Raw genomic sequence first — 19,001 nt, 5'->3', positions numbered from 1 at the left:
TTATTATACAGTCCATCTTTCATTTATTTGAAAATTTTGGAGTTGTCTAATTCGGAGTAATTCCTTAGGCATATTTGAAATAAATTATAATTAGGAAGAATCAATTAGGTTCATAAGGATTTTTTTTATTTAAAAAAAAATGATAATTAGGAAGAATCTATTATGTTCATGTGGATGTATATATATATATGTGTATATATATATATATATATGTGTATATATATATATATATATATATATATATATATATATATATATATATATGAACAAAATATATATAATTAGGAGGAATCTATTATGTTCATAACAATGTTTTTTTTTTTTTTTTTTTTGTGTTACAGTCAATATCTTTAATTTATTAGGAAGTATCTATCATTTTCATAAAAAGAAAATGTATTATCATCAATCTTGTCAAAGTAATAAGCAATGAACAATACATAATTAAGTAGCATATTGGTGATTATTTTCCTTTCAATAATGGCACAAAACAAAATAGTACATGAGAGGTCTACTATTTTTTTATGAAGAACGTCATATTAAAAAAAAACATTATAAAAGTTTAAATAAAGGTTCGATTAGAGAGGTATAACTATTTCAATTTCTATAAACTTTAAAGGACTGTTTGATGTTTCAAAAAATGTTCCAGCTATGGTCCTTTGGGACTATTCACAATATTGAGAGTGTTTTCATTCTTTAAAATGGCTCTCGTGAAAAATTGCTATTTTTGAGTTATGACGACGTTGTCGCAAACGAGCGAACTATATTTCAGCTTAAAAAATCCCCGTTAGCAAAAATAAATTTTACTGGGATTTTTCAGACCAATTCAGACTCCTGGACTTCCACGACACCAACAGCAACACTCAGGCACTCACATCCCTTACAAATCCCTGCACATCAGAATCCGGACGCCTAGATTTCAGTGTAATTTCCTCCTTAGTAAACTGAGGTAAACGTAGTGATTTCTAAGACCAATTCAGACTAACCGACTTCACTATCTGGGAGGCAACACTCAGCACTAACATCCAGGCCGGAGCGCTTGGTGAAGCCCCTCCTGACGAGTCGCCGTTCACCGACGCGCTCCAGCGGCAGACTGCTGAGGCCGAGGGCGTACACATGGCGGGCCAACACACAGGTCAGAGTGTGGAGGGTTTCTGCAGGGAGGAGGATAAAAGTGGCAGTTATGTTGGGCTGTTGGAGAGCTGCATCTTCACCAGCTACCTTCCTCTAACACTTCTGAGCTTTTATTTAATTCTTTATCATCAGTGAACTCATCCCCTGAGCCTAGAGAGAGGCATGAAAACAGCCTTCATTAAAAGCAGGCCAGCAATGCTGCATATCTAAATGATTCTTTACCTATCCAAGGGCAGACAAAGTACATCAATCAGTGACATAACAAAAGCACTGCATAAGGAGGAGTAGGAGCACTTTCTCCAGCACCCTCAGCCTGTTATCTCTTTGGCAGGAAGAGAGGCAACGTGAGGCCTGGCTCCTTACCGCCCACTCCTTGATAAGCTCATCCCTGTGGGTGAGGGAGGGCAGGGTGGTCCCAGAGCTCACCAGATATGCACACGTTAAGGTTGGCCTTAATCCACGGCACGCGGAGGGTCTGAAAGGTGCGCGCCACAGACTTACACATCATGCTGGACTTTTCATGTGAGGAGTTCTAGATCAGATAATCGTTTTAGGCTTGGTTACACATGATGTCGGACTTTCAACATGAGAAATTCAACCTAAGATAATCCTAGTGACTGGCAGAGCAAAAAATGTATATTGGTTACACACACACACACACACACACAAGTTAAGCAGTGACATCAGTAATAATCACCATCATTAGAGTACTCCATTTCCCTTGGAGAGGATAGAGAGTTAAACCACAAACACTTGCAGCACATTCTGAGGGTGGCAAGACACTGTGAGGAATATTACCAACAGCCATGTAACACAAAGGGGGCAGCTATGTCTTTGGCCAAGCCATAATTATACTTGTCACAAACACTTGCAGTATATTCTGAGGGTGGCAAGACACTGTGAGGAATATTACCAACAGTCATGTAACACAAAGGGGGCAACTATGTCTTTGGCCAAGCCATAATTATACTTGTCACAAACACTTGCAGTATATTCTGAGGGTGGCAAGACACTGTAAGGAATATTACCAACAGTCATGTAACACAAAGGGGGCAACTATGTCTTTGGCCAAGCCATAATTATACTTGTCACAAACACTTGCAGTATATTCTGAGGGTGGCAAAACAGTGACGGCCTGCCTGCATGCTTGCTGACAGCTAGTCACCACTGCTAACAAGGAGCATGTTTAAGGTGCGTCTCTTCACTCACCCGCTGACTGCACCCCATACGGTCAACTTGGGTAAGCCTCCATGTAGCTGCCCTTCCCATTCTAAGAGTTACATGAGTCGTGAGTTATGTGAGCGTCCCCGTGGCCATACAATACTTATGGTTGTGACTTTACTATATATATTCTCCATTTTTTGTATTCTATTATTTTCTATCAATATTAACCGGGCAAATAAGTTTACTCTCATAATTTAATGGTCTTCTATTTTTTATTTTATTTACAGCACAGAGAGCAACTCAAGGGCAACAAAAAGATGTAAAAAAAAAAAATAACTGTTCCGCTCATACAGCAATAAGTCTAGAGTGGCCAATAGAGAGGTCAATTTCGGGTGGAGAAGTGTCTTGATACTCTCTTCTTGAAAGAAGTCAAGTCATAGGCAGGAGGAAATACAGACGAAGGAAGGCTGTTACAGAGTTTACCAGTGAAGGGGATGAAAGAATGGAGATACTGGTTAACTCTTGCATAAAGGGTTTGGACAGTATAGGGACGAGCTTGAGTAGAAAGTCGTGTGCAGCGTGGCTGTGGGAGGGGGGGAGGCATGCAGTTAGCAAGTTTAGAAGAGCAGTCAGCATGAAAATTTCGATAGAAGATAGAAAGAGTTGAAACATGGCGGCGGAATTTAAGAGGTAAAAGACTATCAACAAGAGGAGGAGAGCTGATGAGACGAAGAGCCTTAGCCTCCACTCTGTCCAGAAGAGCTGTGTGAGTGGAGCCCCCCCACACGTGAGATGCATACTCCATACGAGGGCGGACAAGACTCTTATATATGGAAAGCATCTGTGCGGGGAAGAAGAACTGGCGGAGACTGTACAGAACGCCCAACCTTGAGGAAGCTGATTTAGTGAGAGAGATGTGAAGTTTCGAGTTGAGATTTTTAGTTAAGGATAGACCGAGGATATTTAGTGTTGAAGAAGGTGACAGCTGAGTGTTATTGATGAATATGGGAGAGGTGTTTGGAAGATTGTGTCGAGTTGATAGGCGGAGAAATTGAGTTTTTGAGGCATTGAAGGACACAAGGTTCCTCTTATCCCAATCAGAAATGATAGCAAGGTCTGAGGTTAAGCGTTCTGCAGCCTCCAGCCTGGAGTCATGTAATTCCTGTTGAGAGGGTCTTCTGTTGAAAGAAGTTGAATAATGCAGAGTTGAGCCATCAGCGTATGAGTGGACAGGACAGTTTGTTATGGAAAGATCATTGATGAATAACAGGAACAGAGTGGGTGATAGGACAGAGCCCTGTGGAACACCACTGTTGATAGTTCTAGTAAGTAATGGCACCAGTCCTCTCTGCCAAGGATTAATTCTAGTTTTCCTGAAGGAGTCTCATTATGACACCCACCTCATGGCTGCCAGTTCTGTTCCACTCATCCATCATGCACTGGTAGTGAGGGCCGGCCACTGCAGGCACTCAAACATAATGAATGACCTTGATCAAGCCTATCGTTATGCTGTCCAGCTTTCTAATGCAGTGGGGTGTTGGGGGGTAGAGGAGAAGGAGTAGCTAGAATAATTTTCCAGGGTTGGTGATTTTTTTTTTTTTTTAAATCAAAGAAATCAAAAAATCATTGATTTTTTTTTTTTTAATTTTCAGATTTTTTTATTATTATTATTTTTTTTATAAATATATATCCTGGTGAGTGATTTGAAAGTTTCCATAGGTTACTTTAAGTTTAAGTTTAGGGCCTGTAAGTCTGAGCACAGTCAAGGATCCAGATACATACTTGTTCAATACTTGTTTGTAGTTGGTACAGGAGCAGGTTTAGGACAGACAGAGTTGCCTGAAGTTGTCATTTTCATGACAGAATATTATATTATTACCACAGAGAAGAATATCTACTTCTGTTACTGTTTGGTTGCTAACCTTGGTTATTATTATGATACATTGCCTGCCAAGTTAGTAAAGACTAAAGGAGGAGGATTTTGGGGGGAGCATCAATGTGTCAAAAACTGGTCCTGTCATTTCATCAAATCAGCAAAAAACTAAATCCATCAAATTTTCCAATGTTTCCATTTTGTCAAAAACAGCTTTTTACCCTTATCCCATCAGTGTAGCAACAAGTTCATATCATTTCAATGCATCAAAAATGAGAAGGCATCAATATATCAATAAATCCAGATGTTATCAAAGCATCAAATTGTTAAAAGTCATCAGAGCATAAAAAAAATCAAAGTTATCAAAGCATCAAAAGTCTAGTCCATGATGACACTATGGGGTATTACGACTTTCACAATGGTACACCATCACAACTACCTGACAATGGTACACCATCACAACTACCTGACAATGGTACACCATCACAACTACCTGACAATGGTACACCATCACAACTACCTGACAATGGTACACCATCGCAACTACCTGACAATGGTACACCATCACAACTACCTGACAATGGTACACCATCACAACTACCTGACAATGGTACACCATCACAACTACCTGACAATGGTTCACCATCACAACTACCATTAATGCAAATGTTTCTACATCAACGAGTAAAGTGGTGTGACACAGTATGATCGAGACTAACTTGGGAACCAAATTCTTGAACTAACAAGTGATACTCTGTTCGGGGTCACGAGGCAATATCAATGAAAGCCTCAGTCATACCCTTGACAGATCAGAACGGGGTCTGTACCTTGTAGCACCAGGAGCACTTCAGCCTGAGGAATTAACAGAAATGTAAAGTGCCATCTATCAATAAGATGCCAGCCAACTACTCCATTATCCGGGGTAAGATCCACCATGGAAATGGACAGTATATTCATATGCAGTTTATCTCAGCTGTGGGCCACACGATGGACAGGCACCTTTAGTTTCTAGAGGCGGCCCACACTCGAGACAGATACGATTCAGATGATGCTGATGAAGCTGCTGTTGACTAAGAAAATCAACCTTCTCAGCAACAGAATCATTGTCCCTGCGCTGTGTGTCTGGCACCCCTAGAGAGAAGGATCTGCTTCAGGCCTTGCAATAATGCACAGGTCTGTGTAGGCTGCAACAGCGTCACAGAAACCATGAGGTATCCATGTCCTATCTGCAGGGGCCAGGTGCAGGAGTGATTAGAAATATTCACTCAGCAAGATATGAAATACTGCTGCTTCATTTCTAGTTTTGAACGCTGCTGATTAATTGCAACCCCCAGTCTTCAGAGGGAAGAATGACACTCAATTTTATGGTTCTTAGGTTATTTATTGTAAAAAAAAGTCACTTGAAATAAAGACTGATATTGATATGTATCTTGTTGTGCTGCCTCGCGCTTCATCTGCTGGACCTGAACATAATGTGTCGATGTTTTGCTAAGATCTGAAGATGTTTTTGACATTTTGGAAATATATGAAGTTTTGGATGCATTGATTTGATTTTATCCATTTTTGATGCTTTGAAGCCATCTAGTGTTTTTGATGATTTGATAACATCCAGGCAGTGTAAGCTTTTTTATAACTTGATAAGATACAGCTTTTTGGATGCTGGGAAAAGATAGTCTTTTTGGCGTTTTGATAGGCCTGACACCCTTGGAATAGTTTTGATGCTTAGAAGGCGCCCGATTTTTTACCAAGTAAAAAACATATGGCAAGTTGGCAACATTAGAGCAAGAGGATATAACAATGTAGGATTATTTATTTATTTATTTATTTTTTTTTTTTTTTGGGGGGGGGGTATATACCTCGAAGAGAATAAATGAATCAATACATATGAATAGGTTGTTTTACTTTACCATCTTTGGAGCACATCATTTAACTTATGGAAGACTTTTAGTTAAAAAAAAAAAAATCATGATTTTTTAGTAAAAAAAATCAATGATTTAATCATTTGATTAAATCAATTTGATTTAATCATTGCCAACTCTGTAATTTTCCACTATATTTTTATACTTTTTTATCATGGTAAAAATGCATTTAAATATGCCTTTTGTCCTTGTTAAGCTTGGTGCTGGCTGACTGATTGATAATGGAGAGTAGTAAAACAGGAGGAGGAGGGGGAAGAGGAGGAGGACTACAGAGGAAGAACAGACACTAGAAGACCTATCGGTCTATGGCGAGGTGTCTGTTTACTACCGCTACTACTAGTAATCTACGTGTGGTAGAACAGGACAGAAAAGATGAAGGCTCCTTCCCACCCACCTCTCCCTCCGGCAACGTGCAGGAAATAGTTAGAAGAGAACACCATGTACCTTTAAGGAAGAAAGGGACATGGAAATTTTACAGTAAAGAGAGAAATAAGAGGAAATTACTACCCTTAACTTACACTACTGGTAACCTAAGCTGTGGGGGAAAATGACTTCATTACATAAGAACATAAGAACATAGAAACACAGGCAGACTTGAAGAGGCCAAGTGGCCTACACAGGACAGCCCCAGAATCCCCCCTAATACTCACGATGGGTGAGGTGGAGGCTTGATCCTCGTTTTACTGGCGGTACTAGGCACGCACCAGTAACCTGTCACCTTACTGCACCCACACCTCACTCCATCTGTCATGCGGACATTAACTGTTGCTTTACTCTTTTGTTAACTTACGCTACTTGCAATCTAGGTTGTGGGAGAGAATAATATGGATTTAGGTTGAGGTCTTGCTGCAATCTGTCTGAAAACATGCGAAGAAGGGTCAGTATAATCTTATATCCCTGAAGTACTTATCCAATGAAGACTTGAAGCTATTGATACTCTGTGCGCTAACTACTGACGGTGGGAGTCTATTCCAGTGATCGACGACTCTATTATTGAAAAAACTTTTGCGCACCAATGTGTTACATCAGTTTCCCTTCAACTTCATACCGTTGCTGCGTGTTATTGTGTTGGTGTCTCTCTGAAATAGACTATCTAAAGGAGGAGGAGGAGGAGAAAGGGGAATAAAAAAGCATTGGTGTGTTCCTATATCCTAACAAATGCTGGCAGCAGGGTGGGTGAACATAAATTACTGGAGTCTGAGGCAGAGTTGCATTGCCAGGTGACATGAAGGCAAGGGTGGGTGAGGCATGGGGGCACGTTACTGCACTCACCATCCAAGGACTGCAGGCTGGAGGGCATACTTGGCACATCCTTTTAGTGGGGCAGCAGGAGGAACCAGTGGGAGGTGTAGGGGTGGAGGCCGACCACCTGGCAGGACATCTTGGCAGGGCTCAGCGTGTGGCCTATGAACCTTGAGTTGGAGCAGCGTTGGAACACTCTCCTCATCGTCCTCTGTCCCTGTGGTGGTGCTGGCCTGGCTCTTCCTCTGGGCTGAGTCTCTGAAATGGGAAAGCAGCATTCATCAAGGCATTACTATAGGAGACAATGCACGTACAGAGGGAAGAGTGCAGTCGCTACAAGCTTCTTTCAACAGCAAGGGAGGCAGCTTAATGGACAAAAATCACATTAGCAGCGACAAAAAAGCCTGCTGGACGCTGCTCTCACCAAGGAAAAGAGAATGAGCACACACCAATGTTTCAGGGCCAACATTTAGGACAGAATGGTTTTGAAGGACTGGCTCGCACTACAAACACCCTCCCCCTCTTCCTCTTCCTACATCTCTTTCTCTTCCTATCCCCTGCTCCTCCTTCTCTTCCTGCCCCCTCCTACTTCTTCTCCTTCTCTTTCTCTCTCTATCTCCTCCTCCAACTCCTTACCTAATATATATGCTTTGAAGAGGAAGAAAAGGAGGAAGAGAAGGGGATAGGAAGAAAAGAGGAGGAGGGGAAAGGAAGAAGAAGAGGAAAGGAAAAGGAGAAGGGGAGACAGGAAGAGAAAGAGAAGAGAGAGAGGAGGAGGGAAAAGGAATAGTGAATGCATCAACATAAAAGCCTGCTGGACGCTGCTCTGACAACGGTAAGAAGAATGAGAGGCTGGAAGATAGGCTGGCTGTTAATTTCCTCGTTTTTCAATATTTTCCAGAGTTTTATCATCTATTTTTGTTTTTTTACAGTTGAGCACAGTTGTTCATGGGCCAAATATTTGTATACATTTTTATTCTTCATTGTTCATTTCAGCTAAATCATTCGTATTCATAATCTACACAGATGGATTGCAATGTGTGTGTGTGTGTGTGTGTGTGTGTGTGTGTGTGGGAGGATACCCAGAGACACACAGTGGCGGTCCCTTGCAGACTCCTAATGTTCTTATGACTAGAAGTATTTACAGGGACAGAAGGAATTTACTTCAGGGCACACAGGGACAGGATGAGAACACACAATGATATACAAGGACAAGGAAAATGGACATATGCACAAAAATAGGATACGTTTAAAAACATGTCCCTTACTTGGTTGGCGGTCATGCACGCCCACAGCCCTTAGTGCATGGCGGGCGGTGACGTGCAGGCTGTAGGCGTGGTCCACCCTGGCGGCTCCCTCCTCCACGCCGCTCGATGAGTTGCTGCCACCACCCACGGCTGCTCCCTCGCCAGATGGTAAATGTCATCGCCAACTGCAGACGTAATTTCATGCAGTATATACGTACATAAATTCTTGGGCTATATTATGTCATATGTTATATAAAGATTTCATGAGATATAATGTCATGTATTATTTGAACATTTAAACTTAAAAGCCTGCAAGATGTCAGTCAGTCTACACATCAGCAAATATTGTGGCCCAGTTGTGGCGTGGGTTGTGAGAGGAACACCAAGTAATTGACCACAACTTTGCAGAGGTTTGAATGTACTATTTATAGTAAACATATAGTGGTAAAACAAATGGTTTAGTTTAGTTTGATTTCCAAGAGCTGAAGCAAAAAGTGTTACAAGCCAACTTGAGCTCCCCTTCCTCCTCCTTTTCCTTCTTATTACAGTTATTATTATGAGAGACAAATCAGGCAGAAAGGGAGGAAGGCTGACACTGTGAGCTTCCACTCCAGCAGCCCACACACACTGCAGACCACAAGAAGGAAAGCTAAAGCAATGAGAAAACTAGAAAGAAGCTGAGATACTGTAGAAGATCATACAAGTGGAGGGACAGAGAGACAAGGCAACAGATATCCCAAAATACACCTCTCCTCCTCCTCCCCCTTACATTCCTCCTGGCCTGGCACCGCCGCCTCCCCCGCTGTGCTGCCTGCCACCCGAGGTTCTCCTTGGCCCAGAATGACGGGCGTGGGCATGGCCGTGATGGGGCAGCTGATTTGATGCAATGCAGGGCCGCACGCCGCCCTCTGCTACTCTGTGGGGAGGCCTGTGTTAGCATCCCTAGCATTGCTGTGATGCGTTACAGTTGGAAACTCTTCTGCCGTGGCCGTCCCCTGGTGGCAGCTCCTAGGAGCAGGCGTCTATGAAAAGATGATGATGTTCCAGCACAATGATCCTCACCAATCTGGCTTTGGTCTGAAGTCTTGTTCCTTTATTTGAGACCTATCAAGCAGACAGTACAAGTGAATGTTACAATTTTTTATGGGAAAGACAAGTGGAGTACCCCAGGGCAATGTTTTAGTCTCATTATTTGTGGTATATATTTATGATCTTACTGAATATAGTGCAGTTTTTGACTGGACAGATGTTATGAGTGGTGCAGCCCAGGGTAATGTTCTAGAGGCAGTATTACTTATGGTATCGTATATAGTGTGTATATATATATATATATATATATATATATATATATATATATATATATATATATATATATATATATATATATATATATATATATATATATATATATATATATATATATATATATATATATATATATATATATATATATATATATATATATATATATATATATGACCTTACTGAGTATAGAAGAATGGTGTAGTTTTGACTGGACAGATGTTATGAGTGGTGTAGCCCAGGGAAATGTTCTGGAGGTGGTTTCATTATTGTGGTTTCTTACCTACATTTCTTACCTAGATGGGAGAACCCCATCTAGAATCAGGTGACGCCTACAACCAAGACAGCAAGTAGATTGTCCTTTAGATGATCTGATGGTTGGCTAATGTGGCATCACCAAGACCACACAAACCACTGCCATAACACTCTTGAGCAAGTGGCAAGACAATGCAGTCAGGTTGGCAATCCAGAGTGGAGACACAGCACAGCACAGGACACAATTTTACAATTCAAAGTCATACTCAACAACCCAAAGTCAATGAAAATCACACAAAATTTGACCAAAAGAAGTGTCGAGATGCTGTTTAAAAGCATTAATAGAATTCACCAAGACAACTGATTCTGGTAAATTATTCCAAATGCTAATGACCCGCACTGAGAAGACATGAGCTCGAACATCAGTGTTGTAACGAGGCACAAAAAGCTTGTCTGTTGTGATTTTTAGCAAAGAGGTGACCTAGATTAGGACAAAACCCTTTCAGAATGTTGAACACCATAATAGGATCAGCTCTGATCAACCTTCCTTTAATGGAGTCAAGACTCAATCTAGCGAGACGTTCACTATATGGTAGATCGTGAAAACCGGCAATTTTCTTGGTCCATCTCCTCTGAACATTTTCTAAAAGCCTGGGTCATGTCACCTGTATAAACAGTGAACCAAACCACAGAGGCAAAGTCCAAGATAGGGTGAATATGAGAGATGAAAACTGCCTTCATGAAATCAGCAAAGGGTACCCTTTAAAATACAGTAACCAATGCCTCCAGCCTTGCCAGTGATTTCTCTCACATGCAAGTGAAACCTTAGGGAGGAATACACCCTGATCCCAAGATATTTATAGTTATCTCGTACATCTTGAATGGCTTGGTTTCCTATACAATATGGTAGAGGAACAGGAGCATCAAGGAGATTCCTACAACAGTTCGTTCTGGCACATTTACCAACTGAGAAAGATAAACCCGTGAACACATACTCATTTCTTCCTCTGGCACTACTCTCCTCTACACTAAGCATACTGCACTACTCTCCCTGCCGCCTGACAGCCGCTGGTGATCCTCAGCTTCCGTGTTGCAGAGCGGCGCCCCGTGCTGTGTTTACCTTCCCTGCAGATGATGACGATGATGTACGTGGGTTGGCGCCCTTGCAGCGGGAGCACAATCCCGTGACATTCCTGTCTCGTTTCCGTTACAGTTTGCGTTTGCTTGGTCAGTATCAGTAATATTTTTTTTCTATCATTTCCGGCTGCTGGTTCTGCTCAAAGGGTTGTTTGTACGATACAACGTGGGGACTTGTTATTCGTCTCGTACTGCACCAAGGACGTCCGTCCAGTGGGAACATATGGCCGAGGACGTGGTGGTCGAGGAGGCCGGGGGGCGGGAGCTCCAATAGTAAGACCAACGCTCATAAGATTGTTTCCAGTGCCTCTGCCGCAGCAAGTATTAATGCTGACGGTAGTGACGACCATAGATGGGCACGATAACAGAAAATTAACCTTATTCCCGATACCCGATAACTGATAATGGAAAACCTTATCGGTGATAACCGATATTCGTTAACTGCAGACACAAATATAAGCGATAACCGATAACCGATATAAATCCATTATTCCGATACTAGCTAAAGTCCGGCAAATCTTAAGTGGCGGTGTGGCGGACTGAACGTTCCCCCCTGTTCCCCCCTCTACTGCGCATGCGCCGACCCGTGTTGGCCCGCCCCATTTAAAGGGGGGACCAGCTGGCCCGCATCTACTGCAGACTGATCGGTCCCCCGACGAGACATCGGTCCCCCCTCCTTATTCTGTCATTTGCATGCCTGTTATTTTCCACTGTGATGTTAGCGGCCCTGTGGAGCGCTGCTGCGCCGGCAGACCGGGGCGTGAATCCTCATCAACGGTATCAAAACGTACAACTAAAAGCCTTCAGTAAATTGGTTTCCCTTCTTTCTGTATCACTTGTTGGGGTTATTTCCTAGGCGAGACTGCTGCCACTTTAATAATTATGGTCACCAATCCTTTACAAAATACCTTTATATGCTCTAGATTAATATTATGAAGACTGTAACAACTCCCTTAGGTTAGTATGTTTTGGGAGGCGCCCACCAGGTTACGTTAGGATAGGCTTCCCAACCCCAAAATCCACATGATGAGGCGGGGGCTCTAGGAAGCCAGCACTCTGCAGATGCGCAATCAACGTAATAAAATTCATAATATTAAAGATGAAGAGCTATAGTCCATGTAGTGATATTCTAAAAACTTTACCCCTATATGATGAGCTAGTGCTGATTTAAATAGATATATAGAGACTAAAGGATGACCAGGGATTCTGGGAGGCTATTTTGAACTGGTGGACTCTAGTGGGTAGATCAGGAGTTACAACAAATAGGTCTGAAGGAGCGATTGCAGATTTATTACGAAAGATCTGCCAGTACTTGATTATGATTGATTGATTGATAGTTTATTGTTGCAGGTAAGGAACAAGGGAGAAGGGAGGAACTCACTATGCTTCCATTCACTTTACTCTCTTATGCTTTCATTCACTTAAATTTAAGCACATGTAGATAAATTTTATTATCAGGGATACATACAACAAGCATATTTTTCCAAATATAATATAGATACATGCAAGGATATAATGTTTTTTTTTATTCCTGGTGCTATTTATAATTACCCATGTATCCTTAGTTGTATAATCACACTCTGTACTGCCTGGGGGTTGGGACGGCATGCTCCTCCCTTTCATGGCATGGCTCAAACCGTTTCTGATCTTGTAGCAAGACAAAACACACACACACTCAGGAGGGCAGGGGACTGTCGGCCTTTCACTGCCGCAGGATCACATACACATATAGGAGGGCAGGATTGCTAGCCTTCTGCTCCTGCTGGGAAGATGAGGTCACAACTTCATGGCTTACATCCTGTACCTATTGTATACAGGTAAAATACCATACTAAAAAAAGGGTGCGGCTGCTGAGGTGAGGCAGGCGAGCTCGGGACTCGAGGGCACCGTTGCCAGATTATCGTACTCCGAAGCCGCGTAATTACCGGTTTCTGGCTATAACTGTTGCCAACAAGCACCAATAATTAACCATTTAAACGATATCCATATATGAAGGCAGTTATTTGGGTGATGAAAGCAGTTTAATTATTGGGTCGGAAATCGGCAAACATAAAAGGCTCAGTACGACAATCTGGTAATGTTGCTCGGGGGGACCGATTTTTCCAGTGTTTTGGAGTGGGCCGAGTAGCGCATATAAACACAGGTCGGCGCATGCGCAGTAGAGGGGGGAACAGGGGGGAACGTTCAGTCTGCCACAGTGAGGATGAAACTGTTTTGCTCCTATTATTTATTTGTTGCTGATTTGTGTCGTCACTTTTTGTGGGTACTGGATTCTCACCAACCACCGGCTTAGGGACCAACGTGACGGAGGTGAGCACCGAGGCAACGCGCAGAACAATTATATACGCCCCAAACCTTACCTTGCCCTCCCTACACACACACACACACACACACACACACACACAAACACACACACACACACACACACACACACACACACACACACACACACACACATGGAATAATAAAAAAACTGAAATATTAATTTATCTTAGTTAAACGTGAATTAAGGGTCATCAAAGGAGGAAGAAAATTATATTTATATTCATAATGTAACGTACCTGCCGGCATACCAACACCGCAGAAGCCAGTTAAAAGCCGATTGGGAAAATTGGGAATAATCCCTTGTACATGCATGGCCATGGTTATTTACCGGATCCAGTTTCTCCTCAGCCGAAACAATACCCGTAGAGGTTAATATGTCATAAGTAGATAAGGGAAGAGAGCGAGAAATACGAACTACAGCTTGGGTTGGCACCCCTGATATAAATCCAGCCGGATCCCTATTTTTATATATATTTATACGTTAGGACTTAGAAATTAAGGGAAAATTAAGTTTAGAATTAACATACAAAAAGACACCCTCAGAAAGGCAGAGGAAGGATAGATTAATGTACCAAGCTGAAAGGCGAGAAGGAAAAGTGTTGGAACCTTGAGGTGGCCACGTCAGGGGAAAGGTCATGAGTTAACCGCTCGACCTGACGAGATTCGTTTGGGACTGAACTTTCCACGGCACAGGTGAGGGCGCGAGACAGCTGACGGCGGAATTTTCAGTGAAGCTCTTCCCTCTTCGTCGAAGCGTCGCTTAGAGAGTGTGTTTCCGTGAAGAGATATTTTCAAATCCTAGTTTCTCTTCCCCCTTCGAAACAATCTTTCCGTGTAGTGTTGGTACTACTGCAAATCAAACAAACGTTGAAAACCGAAACATAAATGCATTTTAGGTACATTTCTATAATGGAAAATATTGTGTGGCAAGTACTTATGTAAGCAGTGCTTGATACAGTGACATACACTATATATAGCAGAAAATTTACATTGATGGGTTTAATTGGTTGGTATCTGTGGCTATGTTTGCTTCGCTCTGATATCGTCCCGTTACCTGTGGGCGGAGCTTAGGAGACCTCGTTAGAATAAACTGCTTTTATTTTCTTTATTTTCCTCCTTTTCCATGAGATCTCTTTCTCCCTTCGTTATTTCTCCCTTATAAATATATTTTCAACTAGCTTTAGAGCTCCTATCAGTGGGTGGAAAATGGTATCATCTAGATTGCTGAGCTTTGCTAAGCTCCACCCACAGGTGACGTCACGAGTTTGGAGATTGGCTGTGGGAAGCCCAGCACGGAGTACCACATAGCACCACATATTCATGCAGACTTGTGAAACATTCGCCCGGAGACCGAAGCCTAGCTGTCAGTCCGTCACTTTTAAATTTGTCCCAGCACTCTTCATGCTTATGGTTTGAAGTGCCCGCCCTACAAACGCTTAAAAAGGAGAACTGTTGTGAATAGTTGAGTCTGAAGGGCGGGGCATGCTGGCTTGGAGGTGCGTTCCAAACTTCCAGTGTTGGCTTAAATTATCATGGGAACCGTGAAGTCTTGAATAGACAGAAAAAAATAATGTTAAGCATTGTATGACTTTTTATATAAAGCCTAGAAAATTTAAATTGTTCTTATACCCAATTAATAATACAGCAACATGGAAAAATGTTGTAATAAAGCATTAAATGTGCGAAGATATTAGCGAAGAGCGGGCCTTCACCTCCTCTTCGTCAAGAGAGGAAATTAGTTCATTTCTTTCCCGCTCGCCGCTTCGCGCGCTGCATCAAAGACACTCCTCGTCACTGAGCATACCATTTGGTCCACGAAGCCTTGTTTCCTCTCGTGAAGGGGGAAGAGATTCACGGCCATATTCTCAGTGAAGCTCTTCCCTCTTCGTCGAAGCGTCTCTTAGAGAGTGTGTTTCCGCTGAAGGGTATGCCCAGTTCCTAACCTTCGAAACAATCTTTCCGTGTAGTGTTGGTACTACTGCAAATCAAACAAACGTTGAAAACCGAAACCTTAATGCAATTTAGGTACATTTATATAATGGATTATATAGTGTGACTAATATTTATGTAAACAGTGCTTGATACAGTGACATACATTATATATAGCAGAAATTTTACATGGATGCATTTAATTGGTTGGTACCCGTGGCTATGTTTGCTTCACTTTCGTATCATCCCGTTACCTGTGGGCGGAGCTTAGGAGACCTCGTTAGAATAAACTGCTTTTATTTTCTTTATTTTCCTCCTGTTCCATGAGACATCTCTTTTTCCCTTCGTTATTTCTCACTTGTAAATATATTTTAACTAGCTTTAGAGCTCCTATCAGTGGGTGGAAAGTGGTATCATCTATATTGCTGAGCTTTGCTAAGCTCCACCCACAGGTGACGTCACGAGTTTGGAGATTGGCTGTGGGAAGCCCAGCACGGAGTACCGAATACCACCACATATTCATACAGACTTGTGAAACAAGCGCCCGGAGAAAGCCTGTTAGTCCGTCACTTTAAAATTCATCCCAGCAATCTTAATGCATGCTTATGGTTCGAAGTGCCCGCCCTACAAACGCTCAAAAAAGATAACTGTTGTGAATAGTTGAGACTAAAGGGCGGGGCGTGCTGGTTGAGAGGTGTGTTTCAGTGTTGGCTTAAATTATCATAGGAACCGTGAAGTCTTGAATAAACAGAAAAATATTGTTTCTCGCATTGTATTATTTTTTATATAAGGCCTAGAAAACTTAAATTGTTCTTATACCCAATTAATAATACAGCAACATGGAAAAATGTTGTAATAAAGCATTAAATGTGCGAAGATATTAGCGAAGAGCGGGCCTTCACCTCCTCTTCGTCAAGAGAGGAAATTAGTTCATTTTTTTCCCGATCGCCGCTTCGCGCGCTGCATCAAAGACACTCCTCTTCACTGAGAATACCGTTTGGTCCACGAAGCCTTGTTTCCTCGCGTGAAGGGGGAAGAGATTCACTGAGAATACGGCCGTGAAGGCCGGTGTCCAGGGGTTAGGCCAGGCGAGTGGCGCGCCATCTTGAAGCCGCCCCCATTGAGAGTCGGGAATGAAACCAGACGCCAGTGGTGAACAAGGGTCATGCCCTCAGTCATGAGTGCCTGAACTGAGCCCAGGTAAGGGCGAGCAGTCCAATCCCTGCCGCCCCCGAGATCAGCAGGCTGGTGATGGGAGTAGAAACGGCTCCGAAACCCCCCCTTTAGGCACGGCACAACAGCATATAGTGTAGCTCTCAGGCCTCCACCAAGCCAAGGAAATTGTGTAAAACGGGTAAGGGGCATCCGCTTGGTGGACGAGGGGCAAACAGTGACCTCACCCCCCCTTTAGCTGTAACAGTCTGATCTTTCTCTCATACTTCCTATTTTTGTCCTGAGTGTGTCATGAGTGTTTTTATTTGTGTATGCACGCCGATGCGGGAAGTTGAAATCGGATTGTCTAGTCAATCGGGCGGTAGCCCTGTGATATATACCTACATATGGTCATCTCTCGTGTGTAGCATTTATCGATAAGAAGGTTAGGAATTAGAAGAAAGATTTACAACTTTGTATTAACCAAAACATGCTACCCTTCCATCGGGAGTGAGGATTAAACCAATAAATTGTATTCTGTCTATGTCCTGTATTAATGCATACAGCCTTCCTAGCCTAAGGTGCAGTCTCGCAATCTCCCCCACCACGACCTCCGAAGGTAACCAAGACCCACAAAACCAAACTTGGGACTGAGGATACCATCTACCTCAAGGAACAACCCATAGTAAGCTGGGGAGCGACGGACACTATCTACTAGGTAGGACAGTTGTTAAAGTCAAGTGTTGCCAGGCCTGCCCTTGGCAGGGAGAGTCTGGGGACTAAACAGTTAGTTTAGTTCCGCCCCACCTGGTTCATAGAACTGCCGTTCCTCACTTACAGGCTTTGGGGGTTGTGCCATATTACAACCTCCTGGTGGCAGCTTACAGAGAGGGAACAGCAGGGATTCGAACCCAGCCGTACACTCTGTGAGGTTGAGGAATCTTAGCGTCACTATTCTTCCTCTTCCTCCCCTTTTTTTATTTTTTCAACCTGTGATGGCCAGGGGTCGAACTCGGGGCTGTTATAATAACATCATAACAGGGCTTGAAAACTTAGTAGACTGATAGTGCCCTCCCCTTGACATGTGTGTGTGTGTGTGTGTGTGTGTGTGTGTGTGTGTGTGTGTGTGTGTGTGTGTGTGTGTGTGTGTGTCATCACCATAATTTCATCGACGCCTGCTCCTAGGAGCTCCCACCAGGGGATGGCCACGGCAGAAGAGCTTCCAACTTTCTCTATCCAGACACTCCCTCCTTGCCTGCTCAAAGTTTATCAAAGATCTTTCCCCCTTCTCCCCAACGTACTCTTGCACCCTATCCCTCTATTTCACTGGAGGTCGTCCTCTAGCATTCCCTCCATCTATCTCACTCACATACACCCTTCTGGTCATCTTACTCTCCTCCATTCGCTCCATGTGGCCAAACCACTTTAAAGTCTGTCGCTTCACTTCTTCCACCACTCTACACTTCCCTTCACCCCTGTGACACATTCCAAAACGCTCGTACACACTTTCATTACTCATTCCATCCATTCTACTCACACCACAAGCACTCCTCAAATAACTCATTTCCACTGCCTGCACTCTAGACCTCTGACTTTCATTCCAGGCCCACGTTTCACTTGCATATGTGAGGGTTGGTACTATTATTGTATTTCTCAAATCCCTCTTTACCTCCATGCTCACACTTCTGCCATTCATGATTCGTCCCAAAGACCCTACCACCCTTCTTCCTTGCAATGCCCTTTCTCTTATCTCTCCTTCCATACCACCATGCTTACATAACTGATCCAAGGTACTTAAACTCATTGACCTCCTCCATTTCTTCACCTTTCAAATTATTTTGCATTCTTTTTCACATTCAATTCCCACTCTATATGGGCATACAAAATCTACAACCTCACTTCTACTTCGCTCACAAACCATCACTTTACTTTTGTTGACATTTACTTTCAGCTTTCTCCTGTCACAGACACTATCAAAAACACTGACCAAATTTTGAAGGTCACTTTCATTTTCTGCAATGAGCACCGTGTCATCAGCAAACAGTACTGAATTCAGTACCCACTTACCCTCATCGAACAGTCTTACTCCAACTTCTCCAACTTTGCCCTTAATTCCTCTAATAACACCATCCATATAAATATTGAATAACCAAGGTGAAATGACGCACCCTTGTCTTAGGCCCACTTTTATCTCAAAATGTTCACTTGTTTCTCCAGTAATTTTGACACATGCAGATGCATCCTCATAGAAAGACTTTATTGCACTAAGCAGTTTTCCTCCCACACCATAAATCTTTAAAACATCCCACAATGCAATCCAATCGA

At 42.7% G+C, this 19,001-nt stretch overlaps 1 long non-coding RNA gene across 4 annotated transcripts; it reads right to left on the bottom strand.

The window, feature by feature from the left end:
- Positions 1 to 311: 311 nt before the first annotated feature.
- Positions 312 to 9,835, bottom strand: LOC126994501 (uncharacterized). Of its 4 annotated transcripts, XR_007749216.1 has the most exons (6): positions 9,346 to 9,817; positions 8,598 to 8,761; positions 7,360 to 7,587; positions 6,738 to 6,889; positions 1,495 to 1,606; positions 318 to 1,151 (listed from the first exon to the last, which is right to left on the bottom strand). It is a non-coding gene; the product is annotated as an uncharacterized LOC126994501 (long non-coding RNA). The 4 variants fall into 4 exon arrangements; XR_007749215.1 differs by having other exon boundaries at positions 312 to 1,151; positions 6,738 to 7,587; positions 9,346 to 9,835; XR_007749217.1 differs by lacking the exon at positions 1,495 to 1,606 and having other exon boundaries at positions 313 to 1,151; positions 6,738 to 7,587; positions 9,346 to 9,832.
- Positions 9,836 to 19,001: the final 9,166 nt, after the last annotated feature.

The sequence above is a fragment of the Eriocheir sinensis genome, unplaced genomic scaffold, assembly GCF_024679095.1.
Source record: "Eriocheir sinensis breed Jianghai 21 unplaced genomic scaffold, ASM2467909v1 Scaffold807, whole genome shotgun sequence".
NCBI lineage: Eukaryota > Metazoa > Arthropoda > Malacostraca > Decapoda > Varunidae > Eriocheir > Eriocheir sinensis.
Note: the sequence above shows the minus strand (reverse complement) of the source record. Positions and strands in the feature narration are given on the sequence as shown.